General features: G+C 46.3%; 6 pseudogenes; 1 reads left to right on the plus strand and 5 right to left on the minus strand.

Annotated features, from left to right (window-relative positions):
* Nucleotides 1-721: 721 nt before the first annotated feature.
* Nucleotides 722-840, minus strand: LOC143953196 (5S ribosomal RNA; annotated as a pseudogene).
* A 10,333-nt stretch (nt 841-11,173) lies between these two features.
* Nucleotides 11,174-11,292, minus strand: LOC143955219 (5S ribosomal RNA; annotated as a pseudogene).
* A 2,010-nt stretch (nt 11,293-13,302) lies between these two features.
* On the minus strand, nt 13,303-13,421 carry LOC143948807 (5S ribosomal RNA; annotated as a pseudogene).
* A 759-nt stretch (nt 13,422-14,180) lies between these two features.
* Nucleotides 14,181-14,299, minus strand: LOC143954485 (5S ribosomal RNA; annotated as a pseudogene).
* Nucleotides 14,300-14,612: 313 nt separating this feature from the next.
* Nucleotides 14,613-14,731, minus strand: LOC143951251 (5S ribosomal RNA; annotated as a pseudogene).
* An 8,771-nt stretch (nt 14,732-23,502) lies between these two features.
* LOC143943026 (5S ribosomal RNA) lies at nt 23,503-23,621 on the plus strand (annotated as a pseudogene).
* Nucleotides 23,622-25,561: the final 1,940 nt, after the last annotated feature.

Here is a 25,561-nt window from a genome sequence, read left to right on the forward strand (position 1 = left end):
TGCTGTGCACCCTGGGTCGGTTGGTCTGATCCCGCTGCATTTCCCGGTACTGTATTCTTCTGCACTGTCTATTTACAATGGGCCTCCTGTGTTTTGGAAGCCATGTTACCACTGCTGTATGCCTGTGCTATTACTTTTGTTATGCGACCACGAAAACCAAATAAATTGTTATTTGAAAAAAAATAAAAAAAATAAAAATGGAGGACTCACATCACAAGGTAAACAAGAATTTTTTAAACAAACCTGGGACATCTGGAATACCTTTATATTCTCGCTGGAAGGATGTAGCCTGCTATCGCCTTAGTGCTCTGAGCTTTCTTTGACTGGCCCCTTGGGCAGTGGCTGCCATCGTGTCTCGTCCCCTCTTCTCCTTTCCTGATCTTTCACCCCTTCTCTTTTCTGCCTTCCTCCCCTATCTCTCACCCCCTCCACCCCCTCTCTCTTTTGGAAAAAGTGGAAAATTGGGAATGACGGCCCCACACCCCCCTCTGGATGGATTATGCCAGAGGGACCTGGGGTTTGTGTGACCCTGGATCTTGGTACAGTACTTCATCCGTGCCTCGAATCATTATGATTGATGGAAGGCAGACTCACAGTTGCAAATATACCAGTATCAAGTATTGTTCAGCTGCTTTTTGCTCTGTATTTCTCTGTTGCATTATGTACTCGGGGGACCATCTTCCCCTGTTTGGAGAAAAAATTATATTTGAAAAAAAAAAGAAGCCTACGACACCTGGTATTCCCAGGCGGTCTCCCATCCAGGCATTAACCAGGCCCGAACCTGCTTAGCCTCCAAGATCAGACGAGATGGAACAGATTCAGGGTGATGTGGCCGTAGACAATATCTTCAAGCACTCTCAACTCTCTTGACAAACGCCAAGATGGTCACCTTGGGAACAAGCGGAAAAAAATAGGTCAACGACAACAACATAAAAAGAAGACTGGGGGCGTGGCTTGGCCAGCAGCGAGGATGGCGGCGCACTAGCTGAGCTCCGGGGAGAGAGTCGGCAAAAAGCACAGTCTGTCCCACACCAGCAGCTCGAGATGGGCAAGAAAACACAGCTCACCCCTCACTCGAGTGCCCGGCGGAACCCAAGTGGCGGAGCAGCCAGGAATATCACCGAAATCTTCAAATCTCAATCCATGCTGAGGACCGGCGGCCCAGACAAGATGGCGCGGGCGCATGGCGAGGAGGAAGATTTTAGCGAGGACTCTCAGTCCGCTCCGGAGGACACAGGTAGGAGTCGTTTTCACTCCTCCAAACCCCTCACATACGACCACATGTCGGGCTTTGCTGCAGACATTAAGTCCACATTTTCAGCGGCCATTACGGACTTAAAAACCAACCTGCTGGTTCTCACAGAGAATATCACAGCAGCAGAGGCGGCAGGGAAACGGAGAGACAAAGACATCCGTGCACTCAGGGGAGGGCTGGCAGCCTTAGGCCTGGGGGGCAAGTCTAGTCAAGTGGCCCATTAATCCACGAATCAGCTCACCATCAACAGTGCCCATCAATGCAGCCTCACCAATGCCCATCAATGCAGCCTCACCAATGCCCATCAATGCAGCCTTACTAGTGTCTATCAATGCAGCCTCATCATTGCTCATCAATGCAGCCTCACCAGTGCCCATCAGCTCAGCCTTGTCAGTGCCCATCAATGCAGCCTCACCATAGCCCATCAATGCAGTCTGTTCAGTGCATGGGGATTAGAGAGAGAAAAGCTGCTGGATAACACAGAGCGGAGATCTCCCGCTTACCCAGTGCGGCTTCTGTCATACGAAGTCGTGCCTCCTGGACCAGGTTCTATGATAGATGTCACCAGTGTGCTCTTTATCATAGGACATCCTTGGCTTCCTGGCGGTACACTGAGGTACACGTCACGAGGAGCCGATGCACGTACCCAGTTGCTGTGATGTCTGCCGGGCACCCGCAATCGCTCATGACAGAGCAGGAATGTGGATCTGTGTGTGTAAATACACAGATCCACATCCTGTCAGGGGAGAGGAGACAGATCGTATGTTCCTAGTATATAGGATTGGTCTCCTCCCTAGTCAGTCCCATCTCCCCCACAGTTAGAATCACTCCCTAGGTAACACATTTAACCCCTTGATTGCCCCTAGTGTTAACCCCTTCCCTGCCAGTGATATTTATACAGTAATCAGTGCATTTTTATAGCACTGATCGCTGTATAAAAGTCACTCGTCCCAAAATAGTGTCAAAAGTGTCCGATCTGTCCACCGCAATGTCACAGTCACAATAAAAATTGCAGCATTACTAGTAAAAAGAAAAAAATAATAAAAATTCCATAAATCAATAACTTATTACTGCTTATCGCAATTTTTTTTACCAAAAATATGTAGAAAATTACACATCAGCCTAAACTGTTAAGGCTTAAGTTGGCATATTATAGCAAAAAGTAAAAAATATTGTGTTTTTTTTAACCAGTTCCCGACCAGCGCACGCCGATGTACATCGGCACAATGGCACAGGCAGGCATATTGGCGTACAGGTACGTCCAATCTGGTTGGGACCCCTGTGAGTCCGGTCATGGGTCCCGCGGACTCAATCGCCGCGGGCATATCTGCGATCGTCTCACGGGGCGGCTGAACGGAGAGATGCCGTTGTAAACAGCATCTCCCCGTTCTGCCTAGCAACAAATTACGCTGATCTCTGCTCCGTGTGATTGGAGCAGAGATCAGTGTTCACTAAATGAAAGCCCAGCCCCCCCCCCCCCCCACAGTTAGTAACACACCCCTAGGAACACTTAACCCCTACACTGCCACCCCCTGGTTAACCCCTCCACTGCCAGTGTCATTTACACAGGAATCACTGCATTTATATAGCAGTGATTGCTGTATAAATGACAATGGTCCCAAAAATGTGTCAAAAATGTCCGATGTGTCCGCCGTAATGTCGCAGTCACAATAAAAATCACTAATCGCTGCCATTACTAGTAAAAAAAAAATATTACTAAAAATGCCATAAAACTATCCCCTATTTTGTAAACGCTATAACTTTTGCGCAAACCAATCAATAATCGCTTATTGCGATTTTTTTTACCAAAAATATGTAGAAGAATACGTATCGGCCTAAACTGAGAGAAAAAATTTTTTTTTTATATATTTTTGGGGGATATTTATTATAACAAAAAGTAAAAAATAATGCGTTTTTTTCAAAATTGTCGCTCTATTTTTGTTTATAGCGCAAAAAATAAAAACCGCAGGGGTGATCAAATACCACCAAAAGAAAGCTCTATTTGTAGGAAAAAGAGAACGTCAATTTAGTTTGGGAGCCACGTCGCACGACCGCGCAATTGTCAGTTAAAGCGATGCAGTGCCGAATCGCAAAAAGTGGTCTGGTCTTTGGCCAGTAAAATGGTCCGGGGCTGAAGTGGTTAAAGTTGGCACTCTTTTTTTGTTTAAAGTGCAAATAATAAAAACCGCAGAGGTGATCAAATACCACCAAAAGAAAGCTCTATTTGTGGGAAAAAATTTATTTGGGTACAATGTTGCATGACCGCACAATGAAAACTGACCTGGGCAGGAAGGGATGAAAATGCCGGTAGTGTATTTCTTCCAAAAAAAATTGTATTTGAAAAACAGCTACATAAATACAGTGTGACGTAAAATATTGCAACAATTGGCATTTTATTCTCTAGGGTCTCTGCTAAAAAAAAAAAAAAAAATTATATATATAGTGTCAAAAAAGGTTTAGGCATGAAGGGGTTAATAATATCAGCTCCCAGCTTGAAACAATGGGAAAGAAGTGAGAAATCTTCATAGTGTAAGACTTTTCTTTTTAAGAAAAAATAAAAAAAACACATTCACCAAAAAACTTACATTATCTCTGCTCTGTCCTCAGGATCAGCCTCATGGGGTGACAGTCTGCTCCCCCGCAGCCTCTCGTTTGTTCTCTTCCTGTGGTCAGGCTAGGGAATTTTTTGCGCCCAGGAATTGCTATTAGGCCACCGGGACTACATGTCCCACAATGCTTTGCAGCTGCTGGAGGCTCTGATGGGCTCCCTCCCTCTACCAATGAGGAAGCAGGGGAGGGAACAGAGTGGGCGGACGCTCACACAGGCTGCAGTGTTCGGAGGAGAGGAGGGGGGGAATCCCCCACACGAACTGACAGGTCAGGTTGGCTCTCACTCCACTGTCAGTGGATTAGTGTGAGTGCGACCGACGGGAGGTGCAGGAACAGAGCGGCCTCCACTACATAAGTGAGTGTGAGTGTCTCTTGAGTTTCCGTGCCCCTCCCTCTGCCTCAGCTTGCAGCCCCTGCCCTGACCCGAAAAGGAAAAAAAATCGTGAGCAGTGGCCGCCAGCCATTATGCATATATTGTTAGGGCAGCCTAGGGGGAAATTGCCACCCTGCCCCCCGGCCCAGCCCGCCCCTGCGTGCACTGGAATCAGTGGCGGTGGCCCACTCTTCACATTTCATAGAAATGAACCGTCATTTAGAGGACCTGGACAATAGGGGGAGGAGGAATAACATTAGGGTACGGGGGATCCCAGAGTCGGTGGAACCGGATCAAATAGTCCCTGCTCTACGAAGACTTTTTAATAGCCTCTTGGATAGACAGGAAGACACCGCCATAGATTTTGTACGGGCCCACAGAGCACTCAGAGCGAAGGGACCGGACTCTGCCCCCCCCAGGGACATAATCTGCTGTCTTCAGAGCTTCCCCCTTAAGGAGGATATAATGAGAAGAGCCAGGAGGAATGACTGCATTGTCTTTAACGGAGCAGCCATCATGCTTTTCCAAGACCTATCACAAATCACACTGCGCAATAGGAGAGCCCTGCGCCCTCTATTAGATGTCCTCAGGATGAGGGAGATTCGCTATACCTGGCGCTTCCCATTCGCTTTGGTAGTCACACACGGAGGTAAGCAGCTTTCCCTGCGTACCCCGCAAGACCTTCCGGAATTCTGCGAGGCCCTGCACATAGAACCACTGTCACTACCGGACTGGTACCAGGAGTTCTTGCCATCGGTAGGGCCCCAGGAGCCCCCTGGTTCAGCTTGTTCAACGCCGGAAAAACACCTCCCGAAGCGCATGAGGAACAACCCAGGGAATCACTCAGCCATGGGAACCCCTGACTCCCACCGTGCCCCTTCTAGAGCTAGTGAGGGGGACCAGGGTTAGATTGATTTGTTCTATCCCACAGTGTGCTCTACGTGGGAATTCTTTGGGTCACCCCTGCAAAACGTATGGCTTCGAGGGGTATGTCTTGGGCGGGCTAGAGATTGATGTTATGGAAGACACACATTAGCCCACCCCTGGTAATGAACACCTCGCCTTTCATACTGTGACCTACTAACTCTCTTGTTTTGTGGTTGGGGTGCAACTACTGGGTAGGTAATGACTCGATAAGACGATATTAGAAATTTCCACTACCCAAGCAGTGTTATTGTGTCCATGTACCTAGAGCGCAACCTTGCAGAGCCAGTTATTTGAAGGATTTGGCATGGCACAGGAGTCTGGGGGAGGATTGCTGCACTTTCTGTCTTAGGCGGGTAAAGCTTGGACACGCTTCACACTCATCAGCCCCCTCGAGGATTGCATGAACTTTGTTTCCCGGCTAACTCTGTGCATCTGGCTTTTTTAGTGTGCATCTCCTTCACTGTTTGCCCCCAGCATACCCACAGACTGGTCTATCCTCGTGCTCAGTGAGCAATTACTTTGTACAGCTTCTATCAGGGCAGTGATGGTCCAACAAGAGGTGGCCGTGACCCTACCCGGTATTGTAATGTAAGTTCATACCCCAGAGGAGACAATGTCAGACGAAGGATGACCCACGGACTCTTGCCTAGATGGCCTTAATGTATTCTCCTTTTATAGGTTAAGAAGAACGAAGATGACAGACTTTTTTTTTTTGCTTTTTCTTTTACAAATAATTGGTTTATTATTGCTGACTCTCTATCCCATTTCAGCATGCTGTTTAATTGATTGTTCTTAGACACTGTGTTCTTTATTTTCTTCTGTTTTGATTTTTCTGTTTTTTTTTTACAGTGTCCTGGTTAGTCGCTTATTCAGGTCAGCACTCCAGAAAAAGCGATACGCTTTCTGGACTGACCCACGACCCTACCAAGCCCTCCAGGATCGGGCGCTTTGCCGGATTCAGCGAGAGGCTAATTTGTAATCCTGTGGGCTGAGTACAGCTCACAGAGGTTAAATATCTGTTCACTTACACTCGGGGACAGCTATCTTCTGTCTGCTGTTCCCTACCTCTTTTTCATTCCTTTCAGCTCTTCATTCATTCCTCCCTCTCCTTCTTTCTCCACTGTTCTTTCCTATCTGTTACTAGATTCTAATACCTCCCACGCGTTGACTTGCTTTATTAAAGGGTACAACAGTTTCGTACTTTGTCCATAACCCGAGGGTTTTTTTTTTCTTTTCTTTTTCTTTTAGTTCTACCTTTATTTTATTGATTTCCTAGATCTCCAGACCACAGAGGGCGAGACCAGTCTGAACACAAGCCTGGGGTTATAGGCCTAAGGAATTTCTTGAATGGCATACTCAACGTTGGGCTCCACGCCCCTGGTGGTCTCCCACAATATACAGGGATTGAACATTCCGGAAAAAAGAACCACGGTCCTCAGAGAACTGCAAAAAGGTAGGCCACAATGCGTTTTCCTTCAGGAGACGCATTTTCTCTCGCGCCAGACGCACAGACTGACTAATAGATTCTTTAAAAGAGCTTTCCATGCTACTAATCCCTTATCCAAGACAAAGGGGGTTTCAATTCTTCTGGGTAAAGATACTCCATTTGAAGTATCCGAGACGGTCTCCGACCCGGGGGGACGTTATATTTTCCTAAAAGGCTCCTACAAGGGCAGGCCTCTTACCCTGGCCAACACTTACTTTCCCAATAGGAACCACTTACAATTTTGCAAAAAACTAATGCAGGAATTACAGGGTTTCGTGTCAGGTTGCATCATTTTGGGTGGGGATTTTAATATCCCCTTAGACCCACTAGCGGATACCTTGACGGGGAAGTCATGTGTCCAGTTTCAGGTACTGAGACAGATCAAGAAGCTTCTGCAATCCTTACAACTCGTAGATTCGTGGCGTTTATTGAATCCAGAGGGTAGAGACTACACACACTTCTCTGCACCTCATAAAAAATATTCCCGCATAGATTACCTGTTTGTGTCCCAACGCGATTTATCAGTCATCAGTGCCGCCAAAATAGGCACACAAGTTATCTCAGACCATGCTCCAATAGCGGTGACCCTGGACCTTAATTTGCATAGACAGAAATCCGACACCTGGAGATTAAATTCATCCCTCCTGACAGACCCCCACACTCTACCTCAAATTGAGGAAGCGATTAAATAATATTTCTTGACCAACGACTTACCCGACACGGACCCACTGGTACTCTGGGAAGCACATAAATGCACTGTTAGGGGGGTACTAATCAAATTAGGTTTGAGACGCAAGCGAGCTCAGGAAGAGGAGACGAGGGGCCTATTGGAAAAAATAAATAGACTTGAAACTTTGCACAAATGCACACTATGCGAACGAACGGCCACAGACTTGTTGGAAACCAGGAAACACCTACATGACTTGCTTCTCATTAAATCCAAACGTATGTTATTTTTCAAAAAAAATATTTATTATGAAGGGGGCAACAAATCTGGCCGACTGCTTGCCACAGCCCTTCGGGAACACCACTCAGGACAGACCATCAATGGGATTCGGAATGCGGACGGTTCCTTAGCGGTCAACAACGAAACTATAGCTGCACACTTTCACGACTACTATATGGGGTTATATAACCTACCCCACAACATAGACCACCCGACCTGGACGGCAACAGATCCCAAATTATCACGGACTTCTTACTAAAAAGTGGACTCCCATCTCTTGGGGACCAAGACCTAGCTCTCCTTGACGAACAGATTTCTGATGAAGAGATTAAAAGGGCTGTTAACGAACTGAAGACTGGGAAGAGCCCTGGGCCAGATGGCTACATGGCCATTTATTATAAAACATTCCTGAATATCCTTTCGGTTCCCCTTAAGAAAGCCTTGAACTCCCTGTCCATACCCAGACAGGTCACCCCCGACTTCCTATCAGCACATATAGCGGTGCTGCCCAAACCCAATAAAGACCCTTCCCTATGCTCGAGCTACAGGCCGATATCGCTACTAAATTTAGATCTAAAAATACTGACAAAAATCCTAGCTTGCAGACTGTGCCCCCTACTATCGGACCTGATTGGTCCGGAGCAGGTAGGCTTCATGCAGGGGAGGGAGGAAAAAGACAACATTATTAAAACGCTTCTGCTGACTCAGGCCGCTCGTGCAGGGCAGCTCGGAGGCCTTCTCCTGTCCACGGATGCGGAGAAGGCCTTCGACCGAGTTGCGTGGGATTACATGCTGGCCTCATGCAGATGGGTAGGAATGGGAGAGCGGATGATGTCGTGGCTCTCGGCGATATACCAAAATCCCTTGGCTAGAGTCAGGGTTAATGGTTCCTTGTCGGATCCGGTGACTATCGCAAATGGGACCAGACAGGGATGCCCCCTGTCCCCACTTTTATTCATACTCTCCCTTGAGCCGTTTATTAGAACGATCAAAGGGGAGGACTCGATCAGAGGGTTCAGGGTTCGAGATAGGGAGTTTAAAGTAGCGGCTTACGCCGATGACCTGATGTTTTACCTAGTGGACCCACACACGCCGATCCCCAATTTACTTAAGGCCTTTACGAACTTTGGTTACATATCAAATTTAAAAATCAACTACTCCAAATCTGAAGCTTTAAATATAAACTTAAACCCTGAAGACCTAACTAGATTTGAAGGGAACTGCCCGTTCCGCTGGGAGAAGGTAGCGCTTAAATACCTAGGGGTGTGGGTGGCGCCAGACATTGGTAAAGTTTTTGATCTTAACTTTCCCCCGTTGCTAAAAACAATTGAAGAAGACTTGCGTTCATGGGGTGCGCGGTGGTTCTCCTGGTTTGGACGGGCCGCTATTCTGAAGATGTCAATATTACCTAGACTGATTTACCTATTCAGGACGCTACCGGTCCGGATTCCGAGAAGCTTCTTCCATAAATTAAATTCACTGGTGTTGAATTTCTTATGGAACAAAAAGAGGGCGAGGATTAGATTCGCCCTTCTGACGAAACCCAAGGTCAAGGGAGGGCTGGGGCTTCCGGACTTCAAGAAATACCAGTTAGCGGCCCACCTGACCAGGATAGTCGATTGGCAATGCCATAAGAGCGATAAGGACTGGGTGGGATTGGAAGACATGCTGTCTGAGAATAGATTGTCATTGATTCCCCTGAACAGACTAAAAGAAGAGATTAGCCTGAACCCCCTGACTGAGACAACACTGGCACTGCTACACGCGACGACAAAATATTTTGCTGTAACAACCCCATATGGCCCCCTGACTCCACTACGAGACAACCCGGACTTTATTCCGGGGACGGGAAACACTTTCTTCTATAACGCGACTTCTGAAGCCCCGAGGCTGGTGAAGGACTGTTTCACCCATGGCAGAATGAAAGACCTGAACACACTTAGGAGAGACTGGGAAGCCCCCAAAATCCCCCTTTGGACGTACTTCGTACTCAGGAGCTTTGTTAATTCCCCGAGACATAAGGAAGCATTTCATAGACCCTTGACGGATTTTGAGTCGGTCTGTGCGTCTGGTGAGCGACAGATTAAGACTACCTCTGTAGCGTATTCCTGGCTGCAGAATCTAACTAAGCACTCTGAGGACAACTGTAAGATTAAGTGGTCTCTGGAACTCCAAAGAAATATTACGGACTCGCAGTGGGGGGACGCTTGTGCATTGGCCCATAAATGTTCAATTAGCGCTTCCACCCAAGAGTTATGCTACAAACTACTGATAAAATGGTACCACACTCCAGACAAACTTCACAGATGGTTCCCACAGGTGTCGGAGATGTGTTGGAGATGCCAAAGCGATGTGGGGACACTTACACACATCTGGTGGAGCTGCCCCAAGTTAACTCCCTACTGGGATGAGGTGAGATCATTAATCACTCAAATGACACGTACCTCCATTACATTGGACGTGGCTTGTTGTCTCCTGCACATCACCGACATACCTCGGAAGAGGTATAAAAATTCGTTGCTCAAACATCTGCTGAATGCTGCTAAAGCACTGGTGCCGCTGCACTGGCGTTCCCCCAGAGTCCCCACGGTGAAAGAATGGTTGATTAAGGTAGCTGATACCTATGCAATGGAAGAAACGGTGGCTCAGGCCCATGAGGTGGTGGACCAATTTCATGACACCTGGACACCTTGGGTAGTGTTCAGATATTCTAAGAGACATGCCGATATCCTCCAGACCATCTGAGGCATGGTATACTTGCATAGACTACTCACCTCCGTTCTCTGGTTTTTTTTTTTCTTTTTTCTTCTCTTTCTTTTTTCCTCTTTTCCTCTTTTATCTTTCCTCTCTGCTCCCTTCAACTCTGAATGATCTTTCTTTCAGTTATTAATCACAGATTTTATCTGGAGGATTAGTTCATTTTGCTGTATGGTACAGGCGGTTTAGGCACCTGCGAGCTTACTCACATTCTTTCCTCACTGGTTAAGAATACTAGACGAAGGGGGTTTGCCTTAGACGATCGAGTAGCTTTTATTGTACAAGCTATAGCCTCTGGCAAATAGGTGTACCAAGAGGACAAGATTTCGCTGATTCTTAAAGTATTTTTTATGTACCACCAAATGCAATTGTAATGTTATAACTCCTGTTATTGTTTCACCTTTATTTTCAATAAATGCTATTGATGTGAAAAAAAAAAAAAAGAAGACTACGGCATCTGGAAATCCCAGGCGGTCTCCCATCCAAGTACTAAACTGGTCCCAACCCTGCTTAACCTCTCAGATCACATGAGATTGGGCTCTTTCAGGGTGATGTGGCCGTAGGAGATTTCTTCAGGCACTCTCAACCCTCTTGACTAACGCCAAGATGGTCACCTTGGGAAACAAACAAAAAAAACAAGTCAACGCCAACAATATAAAAAGAAGCCTACAGCACCTAGTATTCCCAGGTGGTCTCCCATCCAGGTATTAACAAGGCGCGACCCTTTCTAGCCTCTGAGATCAGAGGAGATTGGGTGCTTTCAGGGTGATGTGCCCAGCGAAAAAAAATAAACGAATCAATGTCAACAACATAAAAAGAAGCCTACAATAACTGGTATTCCCAGGTGGTCTCCCATCCAGGTACTAACCAGGCCTGACTCTTCTTAGCCTCCAAGATCAGACGAGATTGGGTGCTTTCAGAGTGATGTGGCCATAGGCAATCTCTTCAGGCACTCTCAACCCTCTTGACAAACACCAAGATGGTCACCTTGGTAAACAAACAAAATGCTTTCGGACCATCGTGCAACAATTTTGGCCTTTATTACAGGCCGACCCTATGGTAAATCAATACATAACTGACTCACCTGCAATTACTTTTAAGAGATCACAATCTCTAAAAGATTGTTTAGTTAAAAGTCATTTTATTGACAATCCATTATCCACTTCTTTGAAACAATTCGGCACATATTCCTGTGGTCAATGCGACACGTGTCCGTATATTAATAACTCTTGTAAAGTGAAACTACCCAATGGTAGTTGTTTTTTTCCTAAGTTTCATGTTACGTGTTCCACCCCCGGCATCGTATTTCTAGCGCAATGCCGATGCGGAGGCTTCTATGTTGGTAAGACTAAACGACTGTTTTCAATCCGCATTAAGGATTATATTAAACCTATACTAAATAAGTCACAGCCATAAGTAGGCATATTGGGACTTACCATTCCTTTGACCCTGATTGGATTCGTTTTACAGCTTTGGCACATATACCCTTGAATTCACGAGGTGGTTCTGTTGACAAGTTTCTTTTACAAACCGAGGCCAAATGGATTTTCACTTTAAAAGATACCCAGTACCCGGGGTTCAATGAAAATATCAGTTTTAGATCATTTTTATAACAGTGTTCTTTTCCACTTTTTCCCCTAACCCCCATTCTGGGTTTTCCCTGACAACAGGACTTAGATGAAGAAATTTCCTTCTTTTTTTCTCCCCCTCCTCCCCTCCCCCATTCCCCCTTTTTTTTTTTTTTTTATTATTTCATTATTGGATTTGTTATAACACCATATGAATTGACTTGATCATTGCTGTAATTATAATTGATATTTTTTTCTCCTTTTGTGTCTAATAATAAACTAGTTATCATGGTACCCTGGTTTGTTTGTATCTGTGTTCGCGGATCATGCTGCACAAACATTGGGATCTCTGTTGTTCACTATGACTCTCGTTCACAGGGCGGCGCTCCACAGATCGCTAGCGCCGTGTCCGGGATTAATCGATACCTTTTTTTTTGCATCGCTGGGACAAATCAGTGGGTCCATTAGCCTTTTCCTTTTGGTTGGGGGGCATACGGACACCCAGGGTGCCTCTTGAGTCATTGACTTTGGGGACACCCGTTATGGTGGATCACTGGCTGTTACCCCTATTATGGGGATAGGGCTAGTTTGCATACAGGCTTGTCTACTTCCGTCTCTATAACACCAGAGACCCATTATGGCCATCTCTCTATTGTTAACCCTGTTGGCAACTGCCCAGCTGGAAGCTCCACCTCCAGCTTAGTGGCATGATGGGAAATGTAGTCTGGCAGTCGGCGTAACTGGCTCTGCACATGCGCGGTGTTCTCTCCAGAATGTCCGCATCGAGCCGGTGACGTCAGACGCCGGTGACGCCGGTGACACCGGTGACGCCGGTTGCACATATCTTCATCTAGTGTTGATTCCTGGTTTGCGGTTGCTGGTCGATAGGTGGTAAGCGCCATTTTGTTTAGATCACATATGCCTGGGTTGCTATATATATCTATATTTATCTATGTATCTTTGTAATTACATTGTAGATTTATGTTACTTTGTATATTAATTCTATATTATATTTATCGTTAGTTGCACATTCCCCTGAAGAAGCTTGTTGCGAAACATGTTGGGAACGAGTGCTATCAGTCTTTCAACTTGCATTTCCGGGATCCCTCTAGTCCAGTAAAAATGCGTACATTGTTCTTTGTATTTCTACGTACTATATTTGACACTATAGTGCTTTTTAATGTATATGAATAAATAAATTTTTATTATATTTCGTTCTATTAGTGTTTATAATTGCACCGCTTAAAAATCTCCCTTGTTTCCCCTTCCCATCCCCCTTCCCCGTTTTGTAATTTTCATATTTATTAGGAGATGATGTGCCTATCTCTGCACGGTGTCACTGGATAGGTTGGACCATATTGTTTCTATAACATAAGAAGAAGTCTACAGCACCTAGTATTCCCAGGTGGCCTCCCATCCGGGTATTAACAAGGCCTGACCCTGTTTAGTCTCTGAGATCAGACGAGATCTGGTGCTTTCAGGGTTATGTGGCCATAGGCGAACTCTTCAGGCACTCTCAACCCTCTTGACAAACAACAAGATGGTCACCTTGGTAAACAAACAAAACAAAAACAAGTCAACGCCAACAACATAAAAATAAGCATGCGGCACCTGGTATTCCCAGTCGGTCTTCCATCCAGTTACTAATCAGGCCCGACAATGCTTAGCCTCAGAGATCAGACACGATCGGGCACTTTCAAGGTGATGGGGCTGTAGGCGATCTCTTCAGGCACTCTCAACCCTCTTGACAAACACCAAGATGGTCACCTTGGGAAACAAGCGAAACAAAAACAAGTCAATGCCAACAACATAAAAAGAAGCCTACGGCACCTAGTATTCCCAGGTGGTCTCCAATCCAGGTACTAGCAAGGCCCAACCCTGTTTAGCCTCTGAGATCAGAAGAGATTGTGCGCTTTCAGGGTTATGTGCCCATAGGCAATCTCTTTGGGCACTCTGAACCCTCTTGACAAATGCCAAGATAGTCACCTTGAGATACAAGCGAAAAAAAAACAGGTCAATGTCAACAACATAAAAAGAAGAATACGGCACCTGGTATTCCAACGCCATCTCCTATCCAGGTACTATCTAGGCCCAACCCTTCTTAGCCTCAGAGATGAGAAGAGATAGGGCTCTTTCAGGGTGTTGCTGCTGTAAGCGATCTCTTTGGGCACTCTCAACCCTCTTGACAAATGCCAAGATGGTCACCTTGGGAAACAAGTGAAAAAAACAAACGAATCAACGCCAACAACATAAAAAGAAGCCTACAATAACTGGTATTCCCAGGTGGTCTCCCATCCAGGTACTAACCAGGCCTGACTCTTCTTAGCCTCCAAGATCAGATGAGATTGGGTGCTTTCAGAGTGATGTGGCCATAGGCAATCTCTTCAGGCACTCTCAACCCTCTTGACAAACACCAAGATGGTCACCTTGGGAAACAAGCGGAAAAACAGGTCAACGCCAACAACAAAAGCCTACGACACCTGGTATTCCCAGGCGGTCTCCCATCCAGGTACTATCTAGGCCCAACCCTTCTTAGCCTCAGAGATGAGAAGAGATAGGGCTCTTTCAGGGTGTTGCTGCTGTAAGCGATCTCTTTGGGCACTCTCAACCCTCTTGACAAATGCCAAGATGGTCACCTTGGGAAACAAGTGAAAAAAAACAAACAAATCAACGCCAACAACATAAAAAGAAGCCTACAATAACTGGTATTCCCAGGTGGTCTCCCATCCAGGTACTAACCAGGCCTGACTCTTCTTAGCCTCCAACATCAAACGAGATCGGGTGCTTTCAGGGTGATGTGCCCGTAGGCAATCTCTTCAGGCACTTTTTCACCCTCTTGACAAACGCCCAGATGGTCACCTTGGGAAACAAAAAAAACAAGTCAACGCCAACAACATAAGAAGAAGTCTACCACACCTAGTATTCCCAGGTGGTCCCCCATCCGGGTATTAACAAGGCCTGACCCTGTTTAGCCTCTGAGATCAGATGAGAACTGGGATCCCAGTTGAAGTCATTGGATGACGTAACGCGTAGGAAACCGGAAGTGACGTTTACATCCGAGCAAGGCGCTCGCCGGTCCATTGTTATAACTGTGTACTGTTCCGTTTTTCTTGTGAGTAGACAAGTTTTATCTTAAATAAAAGTGTTGGTTTGAAATACTACACCATGGTGGACCTTTCTGACTTATCCCTTTGAGCTTGCCTGTCATTTATAACCCACGAGGAAATCGCAGGAGTTTGTGGTATCTCCAGAAGTCCGCTCTGCAGCCATCCCTTTGATCATTCTCTGTAATTTAGTTGCTTTGTTTCTCGCTGCATACCTTGCAGCTGCGAGGTAATTATATAGCATAAGCATCACTGGCACGGAATATCACCAGAAGAGAGTTGGTTTGGCACATTGCACTTTAATTTTTGGATTGTGATTATTGCATTCAAATTGCACGATTGGACTATGTATGGGACACTTTAGTGTGATTCACTGATGTTATCGTAACTCACTCATTTGCTGCTATTGATTCCCGTTGGAATTAGTCTATTTTTTGCGTGTTTTAATTAATTTTATATACACTGCAATTTTACACTGTTTTTTTTTTATTTTTTTTATTTGGTGATATGTGTTTTATTGCATTTAGCAATGTACCCTGAATTTTTGACACCTGAATGATGCACAGAGACACCTTTAAATAGTTAATTTATGTATAAATGCATGTATGCACTTTTCATATAACTTTTAAGCACTTGGCACTGTTTTAGTTTACAAACTCAGTTGCACCGATACTCGTTTTTGCTAGTATTAATGATTTATTTTTATTTTTTCATATTATTTGGTTTTCAAGGTAGCGCAACACAACCCCCCCTGTTTTAAGTATATATAGCATTGAGAGCCAACTCATACAGTGATTGCTGCTCCTGTTGTTATTTTGCCTTCTGACCTTATTTGCCATAGAGCGCGGAAGCCTCTTGATATACAAGGGCACTGGTAAGTCACTTCCTAGGTCTAGGGGGTTATAAAAATGCCTGTAGGTTACCACCCCCCCCCCCCTGCAAGACTGGAGCCAGCCTCACAGGATGAGTCAGTGCCCCTGTCAGGTTTTGCAGCCTCTCCTAATATTTCAGCCCCGATATACGTCACTGAGGACTCCCTTAGGGCTACATTGGAGGGTTTTGAAGGGAGAAACATATTGTTTCAGCTTCCCTGAAAGACAGCAGGAAAAGGGGTAGACCCCCTCCCTCTGCTGAGATTCCTCTTTCAGATGACACTTCTGACAATGAAGAGAGATCCCTAGCTTGGGACAGGGATCTTGAGCAGTTGGATGAACCAGAGGAAGAGGAGAGAGTCCCCTCCTCCAAGGCGCTCAGAAAACAGGTGCAGTATTATACTGAATTGGTGCGTACCACATTCAGAATGTCTGCTGCTGAGATCGCTACATCCTCTGTTTCTTCCCTGGGAGTCAGGAAAATCCCACAGACTGCCTTTTCCTTTCCAATTCATCCCTTAATGGATAAATTGTTGCATGAGGATTGGGAACATCCCGATAAACTGTTTGCTCCTCCTAAAAGGTTTTCTATGCTTTATTCTCTGGAGGAAAGTTTCACCAAGAAATGGGAGGTCCCATCTGTCGATACGGCTGTTTCTTGCGTGAATAGAAACCTGACCTGTCCTTTGGATAATGCTCAGGTATTTAAAGATCCAACTGATAAAAAGCTGGAAACATTATTAAAAGCCTCCTTTTCCATGACTGGCGCTGTAGTGCAACCTACAGTCGCAGCTGTGGGGTTGTGTCAGTTCCTCAAGGAACAGGTTAAGCAGATGCTTGGCCTCCTTCCCAGTGAGGAAGTGGAGAATTATGCAGAAATACCTCAAATTCTGTGTTTCATGATTGATGCGATTTTGGATTCTGTCCAACAAGCATCTCGTTTGTCTCTCCTGTTGGTACACATGTGAAGGGCCCTATGGCTAAAGAATTGGACAGCTGAGCTATCATGCAAGAAGCATTTGATTGGGTTCCCGTTTAAAGGGGAAAGTTTGTTTGGAGAAGAATTAGACAAATTCGTCCAAAAAATTTCATGGGGTAAATCTACTCTCCTTGCAGTCAAAACGTCCATCATTTAGGCGTTCTCTCTCTCCCGGAGCATCAAGCTCTAAGCAGTGGCGACGGTCTTCTCAACCCCCCTCTACAGGAAAGGCTCAAGGCCGGGCCCAGGCGCAGAAGAAATCCGGGGGTCAAAAGCCTGCCAAGCAGAGCCCAAAAGCTTCCTTGAGAAGGGGCGCCCCCGCTCGGCCGAGTGGGAGGAAGGCTCCTGCAGTTTGCGGAAGCCTGGCGGGAAGAGATCCGGGACAAGTGGGTGGTCTCTTCGGTATCTCTGGGCTACAAGCTGGAGTTTCAGGAGATTCCACCTTCTCGCTTTCTAAGGTCAAGGATCCCCAGGGACCCAGTAAAGCAAAGACCGCTATTTCTGGCCTTAGATCACTTACTATACCAGGGGGTGATAGTAGAAGTGGACCCAAAAGAACAGGGTTCAGGGTTTTACTCGCATCTCTTCACTGTTCCAAAGCCAAATGGAAGTGTCAGACCTATCCAGGATCTGAAGGATCTGAACAGTTTTTTACGCATCCAGTCCTTCCGAATGCAGTCAATTCGCACTGTGGTCTCCTCCCTGCAAGGGGGGGAGTTTATGGCATCAATAGACATCAAGGATGCATATCTCCATGTGCCAATTTTTGTGTGTCATGTGGCTTATCTAGATGATTTGCTTCTCATAGAGAAAACAGTAGCGCTCCTGAACCACGGTGTTACCAGAACGCTAGAACACCTGGAACGTCTAGGTTGGATTATAAAAAGTCATCCCTACAGCCTGCTACCAGGTTGGAATACCTGGGTATGGTTATCGACACCGCTCAGGGCAAGGTGTTTCTACCAAGGCCAAAAGCCTTGGCCATTGGGGATCTGGTGCGCCTAATTCTGGGCAGATGATCTTCCCCCATTCGGTTGTGAGACTGTTAGGGAAAATGGTCGCCTCCTTCGAGGCCGTTCCATTCGCCCAGTTCCACTGAAGGCCTCTGCAAAGATGCATCCTTGCGGCTTGGAACAGGAAGCCCCAGTCGTTGGATCTTCCTATGCGTCTATCCCCAGGGACACGCAAGAGTCTCGTCTGGTGGTTACAAACGAGAATTCGCTGAAAAGCAAAACTTTTCTTCCTCTTCCATGGAAGATTATTACGACAGATGCCAGCCTGACAGGCTGGGGAGCAGTGTTGGAGGAGACGTGCTCGCAGGGGAAATGGTCTGCGATCGAGAATCTATTGCCCATAAATGTCTTGGAGATCCGGGCAGTTTATATGGCTCTCATAAACTGGTCTTTCAGACTACGGGGTCTCCCTGTTCGGGTTCAGTCTGACAATGCCACTGCAGTGGCCTATATCAATCACCAGGGCGGTACCAGGAGTCTGGTTGCTCAAAAAGAGGTGAATCGCATACTTGTCTGGGCAGAAAGGCATGTACCATGCCTTTCTGCAGTCTTCATTCCAGGAGTGGAAAATTGGCAGGCGGATTTTCTGAGCCACCAGCAGTTGTGCCCAGAAGAATGGGATCTGCACCGCGCCGTATTTTGGAACATATGTCGCAGGTGGGGTACTCCAGACGTAGATCTGTTTGCGTCCAGGTTCAACAGAAAACTGGACAAGGTCGTGTCAAGGACAAGAGATACACTCGCTCAGGGGTCGGATGCTCTGACAGTTCCCTGGGGTAAGTACAATTTGATTTATGCCTTCCCCCCGTGTCCGCTTCTGTCGCGGTTCCTGGGAAGAGTCAAGAGGGAGACAAAGTTGGTTCTTTTGGTAGCCCCGGCTTGGCCCAGGCGACCGTGGTACGCAGAGATCATGAAGTTGGCAGTAGGCAGGCCGTGGATCCTCCCTCTCCGGCCAGATCTGCTCTCACATGGTCCAATTTACCATCCTGCTTTACACAGTCTGAATTTGACGGTTTGGCTGCTGAGACCCACATTCTGAGAGACCGTGGGCTTTCGGGGCCAGTCCTTTCTACTCTGGTCAATGCCAGAAAGCCGGCCTCCAGGCTTATTTACTACAAAATCTGGAGGGCATATGTTTCCTGGTGTGAACTCAGGGAATGGCATCCTAGAAAGTATGTCATTAGCAGGATCTTGGCCTTCCTCCAGTCAGGCCTAGAAATGAATTTGGCCGTAAGCACTATCAAGGTGCAGATTTCGGCCTTGTCAGTGTTTTTTCAGAAGCCACTTGCATCGCATTCCCTGGTGCAGGCTTTCATCCAGGGGGCTATGCGGATAAGGCCGCCAGTCAAACCTCCGGTGTGCCCATGGGTTCTGAATTTGGTTTTCTCAGCTTTGCAGGGGCAACCTTTTGAACCTTTGCATCAGGCTTCGTTAGTTCTTTTGACTAAAAAATTGGTTTTCTTGGTAGCCATATCCACGACTAGAAGAGTGTCAGAACTAGCAGCTCTCTCCAGCAAAGAGCCGTATCTAATTATTCATAAGGACCGGGTGGTAATGCGTCCCAACAGGTCCTTTCTGCCTAAGGTGGTTTCAGGATTCCATTTGAATCAAGATGTAATCCTACCATCCTTTTTTCCGGACCCACAGTCCGCAGAATAAGAATCTTTGCACACTTTGCATGTGGTAAGGGCAATCAGTATCTATCATCAGGCAACTGCTCAGATAAGGAAAACTGATTGCTTATTTATTTTGCCGGAAGGCCCTAGGAAGGGCCAGGAGGCATCAAAATCCACTCTCTCAAGGTGGATTAGACAGATTATTTCTCAGGCCTATAGTGTTAAAGGGAAGATCCCTCCTTTTCAAGTGAAAGCGCACTCAACTAGGGCTGTAAGTGCTTCTTGGGCAGTGCATCACCAGGCCTCCCTGGCTCAGATCTGTAAGGCTGCAACTTGGTCATCAGTCCACACATTCACCAGATTCTATCAGGTGGATGTCAGAGGGCAAGAGGATATCACCTTTGGGTGCAGTGTACTGCAGGCTGCAGTTTAGGTCCACCGGTCCTTGGCGGTCTACAGGGGCGGGCTGGGCCGGGGGGCAGGGTGGCAATTTCCCCCTAGGCTGCCCTAACAATATATGCATAATGGCTGGCGGCCACTGCTCATGATTTTTTTTCCTTTTCGGGTCAGGGCAGGGGCTGCAAGCTGAGGCAGAGGGAGGGGCACGGAAACTCAAGAGACACTCACACTCACTTATGTAGTGGAGGCCGCTCTGTTCCTGCACCTCCCGTCGGTCGCACTCACACTAATCCACTGACAGTGGAGTGAGAGCCAACCTGACCTGTCAGTTCGTGTGGGGGATTCCCCCCCTCCTCTCCTCCGAACACTGCAGCCTGTGTGAGCGTCCGCCCACTCTGTTCCCTCCCCTGCTTCCTCATTGGTAGAGGGAGGGAGCCCATCAGAGCCTCCAGCAGCTGCAAAGCATTGTGGGACATGTAGTCCCGGTGGCCTAATAGCAATTCCTGGGCGCAAAAAATTCCCTAGCCTGACCACAGGAAGAGAACAAACGAGAGGCTGCGGGGGAGCAGACTGTCACCCCATGAGGCTGATCCTGAGGACAGAGCAGAGATAATGTAAGTTTTTTGGTGAATGTGTTTTTTTTATTTTTTCTTAAAAAGAAAAGTCTTACACTATGAAGATTTCTCACTTCTTTCCCATTGTTTCAAGCTGGGAGCTGATATTATTAACCCCTTCATGCCTAAACCTTTTTTGACACTTGTTTACAAGTAACAAATCTTTTGTTAGAAAATTACTTAGAACCCCCAAGCATTATATATATATATATATATATATATATAAAAAAATTTTTTTTTTTTTTTAGCAGAGACCCTAGAGAATAAAATGCCAATTGTTGCAATATTTTACGTCACACTGTATTTATGTAGCTGTTTTTCAAATACAATTTTTTTTGGAAGAAATACACTACCGGCATTTTCATCCCTTCCTGCCCAGGTCAGTTTTCATTGTGCGGTCATGCAACATTGTACCCAAATAAATTTTTTCCCACAAATAGAGCTTTCTTTTGGTGGTATTTGATCACCTCTGCGGTTTTTATTATTTGCACTTTAAACAAAAAAAGAGTGCCAACTTTAACCACTTCAGCCCCGGACCATTTTACTGGCCAAAGACCAGACCACTTTTTGCGATTCGGCACTGCATCGCTTTAACTGACAATTGCGCGGTCGTGCGACGTGGCTCCCAAACTAAATTGACGTTCTCTTTTTCCTACAAATAGAGCTTTCTTTTGGTGGTATTTGATCACCCCTGCGGTTTTTATTTTTTGCGCTATAAACAAAAATAGAGCGACAATTTTGAAAAAAACGCATTATTTTTTACTTTTTGTTATAATAAATATCCCCCAAAAATATATAAAAAAAAATGTTTTCCCTCAGTTTAGGCCGATACGTATTCTTCTACATATTTTTGGTTAAAAAAATCGCAATAAGCGATTATTGATTGGTTTGCGCAAAAGTTATAGCGTTTACAAAATAGGGGATAGTTTTATGGCATTTTTAGTAATATTTTTTTTTTACTAGTAATGGCAGCGATTAGTGATTTTTATTGTGACTGCGACATTACGGCGGACACATCGGACATTTTTGACACATTTTTGGGACCATTGTCATTTATACAGCAATCACTGCTATATAAATGCAGTGATTCCTGTGTAAATGACACTGGCAGTGGAGGGGTTAACCAGGGGGTGGCAGTGTAGGGGTTAAGTGTTCCTAGGGGTGTGTTACTAACTGTGGGGGGGGGGGGCTGGGCTTTCATTTAGTGAACACTGATCTCTGCTCCAATCACACGGAGCAGAGATCAGCGTAATTTGTTGCTAGGCAGAACGGGGAGATGCTGTTTACAACGGCATCTCTCCGTTCAGCCGCCCCGTGAGATGATCGCAGATATGCCCGCGGCGATTGAGTCCGCGGGACCCATGACCGGACTCACAGGGGTCCCAACCAGATTGGACGTACCTGTACGCCAATATGCCTGCCTGTGCCATTGTGCCGATGTACATCGGCGTGCGCTGATCGGGAACTGGTTAAAAAAAACACAATATTTTTTACTTTTTGCTATAATATGCCAACTTAAGCCTTAACAGTTTAGGCTGATGTGTAATTTTCTACATATTTTTGGTAAAAAAAAATTGCGATAAGCAGTAATAAGTTATTGATTTATGGAATTTTTATTATTTTTTTCTTTTTACTAGTAATGCTGCAATTTTTATTGTGACTGTGACATTGCGGTGGACAGATCGGACACTTTTGACACTATTTTGGGACGAGTGACTTTTATACAGCGATCAGTGCTATAAAAATGCACTGATTACTGTATAAATATCACTGGCAGGGAAGGGGTTAATCAAGGGGTTAAATGTGTTACCTAGGGAGTGATTCTAACTGTGGGGGAGATGGGACTGACTAGGGAGGAGACCAATCCTATATACTAGGAACATACGATCTGTCTCCTCTCCCCTGACAGGATGTGGATCTGTGTATTTACACACACAGATCCACATTCCTGCTCTGTCATGAGCGATTGCGGGTGCCCGGCAGACATCACAGCAACTGGGTACGTGCATCGGCTCCTCGTGACGTGTACCTCAGTGTACCGCCAGGAAGCCAAGGATGTCCTATGATAAAGAGCACACTGGTGACATCTATCATAGAACCTGGTCCAGGAGGCACGACTTCGTATGACAGAAGCCGCACTGGGTAAGCGGGAGATCTCCGCTCTGTGTTATCCAGCAGCTTTTCTCTCTCTAATCCCCATGCACTGAACAGACTGCATTGATGGGCTATGGTGAGGCTGCATTGATGGGCACTGACAAGGCTGAGCTGATGGGCACTGGTGAGGCTGCATTGATGAGCAATGATGAGGCTGCATTGATAGACACTAGTAAGGCTGCATTGATGGGCATTGGTGAGGCTGCATTGATGGGCATTGGTGAGGCTGCATTGATGGGCACTGTTGATGGTGAGCTGATTCGTGGATTAATGGGCCACTTGACTAGACTTGCCCCCCAGGCCTAAGGCTGCCAGCCCTCCCCTGGCGGTCTATATATTATGATCTCTGTCTCCCTCCCCTCAATCTGAGCATTGCTTTGGGACATCCCACTATGTAATGAAGCTCCTGTGTCCCGTGATGTATGATCAAGAAAATAGGATTTTTATATACAACTTACCTGTAAAATCCTTTTCTTGAGAGTACATCACGGGACACAGGGCTCCCGTCCCTCTTGGATTTTACGTGGTTTCCTATTGCTTTGCTACAAAACTGAGGTGCCTCCCATATGGGAGGGGTTATATAGGGGAGGAATTCTCCTTAATTGGGGGTTAACCAGTGTCCAATCACCAGAGGTGCCTATATAACCCACTATGTAATGAAGCTCCTGTGTCCCGTGATGTACTCTCAAGTAAAGGATTTAACAGGTAAGCTGTATATAAAAATCCTATTTTTTATGTTGTTGGCGTTGACCTGTTTTTTTTTTTTGCTTTTTTCCCAAGATGACCATCTTGGCGTTTGTCAAGAGGGTTGAGAGTGCCCAAAGAAAGTGCCTACGGCCAAATCACCCTGAAAGCGCCCGATCTTGTCTGATCTCGGAGGCTAAGCATTGTCGGGCCTGATTAGTAACTGGATGCGAGAACGACTGGGAATACCAGGTGCCGTAGGCTTCTTTTTATGTTGTTGGCGTTGACATGGTTTTTTTTTCCGCTTGTTTCCCAAGGTGACCATCTTGGCATTTGTCAAGAGGGCTGAGAGAGCCCAAAGAAATCTCCTACGGCCACATCACCCTGAAAGCGCCCGATCTCATCTGATCTCAGAGGCTAAGCAGGGTCCGGCCTGGATAGTACCTAATTACAGGTGCTATAGGAATCTTTTTATATTGTTGGCTTTGACCTGTTTTTTTTTCGCTTGTTTCCCAAGGTGACCATTTTAGCATCTGTCAAGAGTTTTGAGTATGTCCGAAGCGGTCGCCTAAGGCCACATCACCCTGAAAGCGCCCGATCTCAGAGGCTAAGCAGGGTTAGGGCCAGATGGGAGACCGCCAGGGTCTATGTTGTTGGCTTTGACCTGTTTTTTTTTCACTTGTTTCCCAAGATGACCATCATTTGTCAAGAGGGTTGAGAGTGTCTGAATAGAACACCTTTGGCCACATCACCCTGAAAGCGTACAATCTCATCTGATCTCAGAGGCCTAGCAGCGTACGGCCTGGTTAATACCTGTATGGGAGACCATCTGTGTATGTTGTTGGCGTTGACCTGTTTATTTTCGCTTGTTTCCCAAGGTGACCATCTTGGTGTTTAACAAGAGGGTTGAGAGTGCCCAAAGAGATCACCTATGGCCCTATAGAGGGTGTAGGTAAGGGCTACAAGAGCGTGGTCAGACCAAGTAATATGGCCGATGGAGGAAGAGCTCACCAAGTGCAGTTGGTCATGTGGAATCAAGAAGAAGTCTATCCTAAAGTATGATTTGTGAGGGGAAGAGCAAAAAGAGTAGTCCCTTTCCCCGGAGTGTTGCAGACGCCAGACATCAACTAATTGGTCATTCAATAAACACTTAGTAATCTGCTTTCTAGAGGAAATGGGGAGCGAGGAGCAAGAGGCAGAAGTGTCAACCCACCTAATATCAACTGGCCCTCCCGAAAGTCACATAATCTGTGCAGGGTAGTTCTGAGGAACGTGTCTTGGTGATCATTGGGAGCGTACACAGTGGCAAATGTAAAAAGGAGCTCTCCAATGTGGCCCCTAAGAAAAAGATATCGACCCCCAGGGTCCACCAGAGAATCCTGGAGAACCCAGGGGAGCCTGCTAGAGATCAGAATGGAGACTCCCTTGGTCTTAGAGGAGGGGTTAGTAGAATGGTAGACCTTAGGCCGCGTACACACGCGGGGACTGTTCGCTCAACTTTGTCCGTCAAACAGCGGACAGTCCGCTCAAAATTAGCATGGACGGACTTGGCCACAAACGACGAACGAACAGTCCGCTGAAACCGTGCGCGATGACGTGAACGGCACGTACGACGGGACTAGAAAACGACGTCCTATACACTGCAATGCAAACTTCTGCGTGTAAATCCTTTCTGAGCATGCGCGGAACTTAGTTTGACGAACAAGCCTACACACGAGGGGACTGTTCGCTGAAACAAAGTTTCAGCGGACAGTTTTTCGGAATTTCCGAAAAACTTTGTTCAGCAGACTGTCCGCTGAAACTGTCCACTGAAAGCCCACACACGAGCGGACTGTGCGCCGAAACACTGTTCAGCGGACAAAGTTGAGCGAACAGTCCCCGCGTGTGTACGCGGCCTGAGGGAAGGATCTCGACCATAGAAAGGGGAGGCTAGTATTTTTAAAATGTGTTTCTTGTATAAAGGCCACATCAGTACGGAAAGTCTTCAGTTCTCACAGGAGGATCCGCCGTTTTTCAGGGGAGTTCAGTCCCTTAACGTTTAGAGAGGTGACCTTGACTGAGTCTGCCATCGCTCCTCGGGGAGGGGGAGGTGGACGTCAGAGAAAAGCAAAGAAAGTTGAACCAAGGTAGGTATTGGGTAGGTAATGGATGGTGGGAACTAAGGGGGAGAAAGGAAGGGCAAATGGAAGGAAAGGTAAGGGGAA

The sequence above is a fragment of the Lithobates pipiens genome, unplaced genomic scaffold, assembly GCF_037356315.1.
Source record: "Lithobates pipiens isolate NorthernLeopardFrog02 unplaced genomic scaffold, aLitPip1_a1.2 Scaffold_10, whole genome shotgun sequence".
NCBI classification, from domain to species: Eukaryota; Metazoa; Chordata; class Amphibia; order Anura; family Ranidae; genus Lithobates; species Lithobates pipiens.